Here is a 5000-nt window from a genome sequence, read left to right as displayed (position 1 = left end):
TCCATCTGCTTCTGGTGAAGATCTCGCCGTTGTTCAATGCTCTTCTCCTGATACCATCATTACAGTAGGTCCATCTGCTACTGGTGAAGTACTCAATGTGAATCTATCAACCCCTTATGAAACCGCCAATTTCAGAAACTTGTCAAAAAGCAATGAGGTCCTTTCCTTGTCAGAAACACCACTTGGTAGGCCAGATCTTCTGCTGAGCTGTAAAGGTTGTAGCTACAAAAGTAAGTGGCAAAACTTGCAGAAAGCCAACAAAAGGTTGAAGAAGAAAGTCACAAGTTTGAAGGACAGCATAAAGGAACTTGAAATTGTGAGTGAACCTATTCTAGGTGCCTATGTTGTGCTTCAAAAATTTCCCGGTTGAAATTTTTTTAAACCAGTTCAATTTACGTTCCCTTTGCTTCAGATCATGATAATTGAAAATTAGACATAGAAAAATTAAAATTTGAAAAATTTTAAGGATGGTGCCTAATTGGGGGTAACCATGTATAATTTAGAGATAATTGAGCTTCAATTTGAGAAAGGACGCCATATACATTACTTTGTATTTTAGAGCTTTATACAAATATTATTCAGGAATTATCTTTGAAAAATTCGTAATTAACAGCAAAATTTCATTTTGGATTTCAAAAACAGTTGGGAAGATCTACCTTTCCTGCATAATCAGAAACTGGGGCAAAAATACCTTTCGTAGGCACCATCCTTAAACCATGAAAAATTTGAAGCACAACACACACATTTGTTTTGAGGTCTTATTTATGGTGGAGGGGCTGCATTTGCTAATCAGTGAATGAAATAGTGCCTATATAGAACAAAATCTCGAATGTTATTTATTTATTAGTCTTGGCTCATGGTGTTGGCGTTTTGGCATCTTGTTGAACACAATCATTGATGTGCCACTTTGTACACTCCAAAAATACATAAGATCAAATTTTTATTTGTTTTACATTATTTTTTTTATTAGTGTTTGATCAAATGATTAAACAACATGACAGTAGAGCATAATGTTACATTGTATTCCTTACTCATACTGGTAACTTTATAAGGTTCTGAAAATAAATTCTTGCCCGGTGACCTTTATTGTCTTTCTCTAGTGTTTAGCACATCAGGAAATAATGACTGATGGTGAAGGAGATTTACCTAATGAGGATCCAGATATCAATCCCTGTGAAACTGCACCTAAATCCACATCATGTTCTGCACACTATTACACATGGTCCAGTACAGGTACAGAAACAGAGGACGATGATGACGATGAAAGAAGTATGGACGAAGAGGCCTACAGCACTGAGGAAGATGGGGATAACGAGAGAGACCACATTCATGATATCAAGTAAGAGTGTTTTTCTTTTAGCATAGAACTCAAATAAGCTATGTTTTCACTTCCAATCCAACAGGCTTTTAGTCTGAAATTCAGCATCGGTCATTGCCAGTCTAGATGCCGGGTTCGCACAGGTCATGGAAATCCTGGCAAGTCATGCAATTCTAATCTTGTAAAATCTAGGCTGGCAATCCTGGAAATTGAAGACAAGCCATGAAAAATCCTGGAAAATTAGCTCTATGCAAAAACAAAATAAAATTCCTGTCTCAAATTTTGGCAAACACAAATGGAACCTGTCTCATTTCATATTGTGGAGTGCATACATATTCTCAAGTAGTCATGGATTTTGCCATGCATGGTCCTGGAAAAGTAATTGAATTTTAGGGCACAAAAAGTGTACGAACCCTGAAGATGTGTTTCATCACTTTACCTTTTGGAGAATTGGGAGCAACTTCGGTGAATCTCTTGATGCGTCCAAGGACACCTTTCCTACTGCACTGTTTTGATTTTTGATTTGTTTTTTAATTGGCAGACATGTTAATTTAAGTTTGCATTCATGTCATACATTGTAGTCAGGTATTGATCATCTAATTTCTTTTTCAGAGTTGACCCAGATTGCCCAGGCTACAAGTACAACCAGCCAAAATTTATAGTATTTCATGAGATGCTGATGAAAATCTTCATTTTGTTCTGTTTCAACTGCAAGGCAGACAAGCCAGAAGTTGAAATGAAACAAAATGGTACAATGGTGACTGTCAAACAGCACTGCCGAAAATGCAAGGGATATGTGTGGAATTCCCAAAGCTTCATGCCCCAAGGCAAATACCCTGCTGGCAACATGCTTTTGAGCTTTGCTGTGCTTATGGCAGGTGCCTCCATAAGCAAAGTTTTGCTAGTCTTCCGCCACTTGGGACTGTGTGCCTACTCTTCAAGAACATTCTTTGCTCATCAGCGCACTTTTATTTTCCCAACTGTCATCTACCATTGGGAGGAATACAGAGCTGGCCTCATCAGTACCTTGAAAAACATGAAGGATGTTGTCTGGTCTGGTGATGGTCGATTTGATTCCATGGGCCATTCTGCAAAATTTGGTGTTTACACAATGCTGTGCACAACATTAATGAAAGTTGTACATTTTGAAATTGTTCAGGTATGAGGTCTGGTAAAGACTATACAATGTACTTGGAATTATCCTGTTGGTGGATGTAGTCCACATCATCATCACATTTTTTTACTTTGAAATGTGCCTTTTTTTCCCAATGTTTTGTTCATCTTTGATCTGTTAACAATTTTTGGATTTCTTTCATGCAAATTCTACTTTTTATGCGCAAATACTCTTCAATGCACATCACCAATTCATTTTCAAGGGCCAATAATAATTATTTTGGAATAAATATAGAATATTGTCATTAAATCTGGTATCATTTTTGCTATAGTCTAATGAAACTAGTGGCAGCCAGCAAACTGAATTGGAGGGAGCCAAGAGATGCTTTTGCTTCTTAGAACAGCTGGGATTGTCTATCAGTGTATTTATCTCAGACCGTCACAGGGGAATTGCCAAATGGATTAGGGAGACCTGCAGGAAAACCACACATTATTACGATATTTGGCATGTGGCACGGTCTATTACAGGGAAGCTTCTTTCAGCAAGTAAAGAAAAAGGCTGTGAGGTTATCAGTCAGTGGATGAAAGGTATCCGTCATCATTTGTATTGGAGTGCCACATCCACCAAACCAGGTTTTGTGTACTTCCTGAATAAGTCAACCTTATATGCTGACACAAAGGTCCACACTGTTTTAGAGTAATTACAATGAAAATGGGCTTTGCATTATGACTATGTGAATATTATAATGATACAATGATTTATGGTTTTGAGACTTTTTCATTTAAGCTTTTTGCTTGAGATAGTTTCATTTAAAACTTGATGTGAGGGGATCAATGCCTTAGTTTTTGAGTTCACATTAGTATTTTCGTTGTTTTTCTTATGTAGGTTTTGGTAACTTGATCCGCGCAGAATGGCATTCATTTATGCGACATGTCGCAAACAGATACACAGACCACCCCGACCCTCTGTACAAGGAGTGCTGTCATGAGGAGCTTCAACCACGGCAGTGGATAAAAATTGGTGAGGATTTCTGGAGTGACTTTCATCGAACCAGAATTGAGCTGACAGCTGGGAAGAACTGTTTAACGTGTAATAATAATAATAATAATTTAATATCGCACTGTACCACATATCCTTGATTACCAAAAATAATTCTTACAACAAAGTTGTGGCTAACTGTTTTTATCATTGTTTCATCACAAAAAGGGTCCGAAAAAAAAGGAACCCAGTTTTCAGAGTTTCCATGCAACCCTTAACCACTGGCACCCAAAGATGATTGGGTTCTCTTGGTGTGGAACTTTTTGCAGGTAATGGTATGGAGCATGAAGTTTCTTCATGTATCACTCATGCAATTTATTCAAGCACTAGGTTATCCAATAATATTCTTGATAACTCAACATTGCAGCTCCAATATCTTTGCATTTGAATTTTTACTTATTGTCCTTTATTTTTAGGCATATCCTTGCAAGCCCTCATTTTAACGAGAACATGAAAAGGGACACACAGCTATCTAAGAAGGGAGAGAAATATTATTGAGTGACATACCCAAAGTTCAAACTGGGTGAGGAGGTTGTCCGAGAAGTGGCTTCTCCACCAACTTATGGTAAGTCCACTAGATATTAGATGGATGGCACAGTGCCATTTCCCTTCAGTTTCTTGATTAAAAGTAGTGTGTATAAATAAGCTAACATATAGAAACTAACAAGTCAATGTTTCATTCAACAGGTAGAGTTAATGCAAATCAAAAAAAGTTCAATTTTTCATATACATGTTCATCAGCAAATGTAGCATTTTGCTTCATGACAGTCCATTTCTCAACAATGAAATCTATGACTGGACAAACCTTTTTCCAGTTGTAGCAATAGTAAATAATAATAATAATAATAATAATAATAATAATAATAATAATAATAATAATAATAATAATATGGCAGCTGAAGACAAAGCCATACATTGTAAGTACACTACACTCCAGACTGGAACCACTGACCTCTTGCAGAAAATAACAGTAATGGAAATAATAGATATTATTATAATTTATGTCTGTGTTTGTTTACTTAGGTTACGTTGAAAGTATGAAGAATCTGCTATTTAGATTGCCAAAAGGTACACTGAAAGAAGTGGCTGAAAGATATTCTGCCAAGGTACCAAAGCCTCTATGTGCAGGGTTTACTGATCGAGTAAATAAAGGCACAGCAGTCAAGAACTATGAAGCCAGAACTCAAAAAAGAAACACGCTGATCCCTGCAAGTATGTACTATAAGTGATAGCACTATTTGCCTGTTGTTTATGTAATGTGATGTAGTTTTATAATGCTATTGTTCCCTAGTCCTGTCAACTGAAATAGAGATTCCCACCATTGATGACCCATTCTTTTGCTGATTATTCCATTAGTTACCTTTTTACTACAAAAGTTATCTTCAGAAATATTCTATACTGAATGGAATCAGTAGAAAACCCTCCATAAAAGTCATTCTTGACATCAAACCCAGTTTGTATGAATAATTATTTGTATGTATTGAAATGTAATTTTTTTCTGACACAGGTGCAGATCAAGATGTTTTGCAG

At 36.5% G+C, this 5000-nt stretch overlaps 1 protein-coding gene across 1 annotated transcript in view; it reads right to left on the bottom strand.

Moving 5' to 3' along the window:
- Positions 1 to 4980: 4980 nt before the first annotated feature.
- Positions 4981 to 5000, bottom strand: part of LOC138056311 (uncharacterized) — a 1395-nt gene continuing 1375 nt past the window's right edge. Inside the window, exon 3 of the mRNA XM_068902092.1 lies at positions 4981 to 5000. This exon is cut by the window's right edge and continues 533 nt beyond it. The gene's annotated coding sequence lies outside the window, so the exon portion shown is untranslated.

Source organism: Montipora capricornis, chromosome 7 (assembly GCF_036669925.1).
Source record: "Montipora capricornis isolate CH-2021 chromosome 7, ASM3666992v2, whole genome shotgun sequence".
Lineage (NCBI taxonomy): Eukaryota > Metazoa > Cnidaria > Anthozoa > Scleractinia > Acroporidae > Montipora > Montipora capricornis.
The sequence above is the reverse complement of the archived record's forward strand: the minus strand, read 5'-3'. Positions and strand labels throughout refer to the sequence as shown.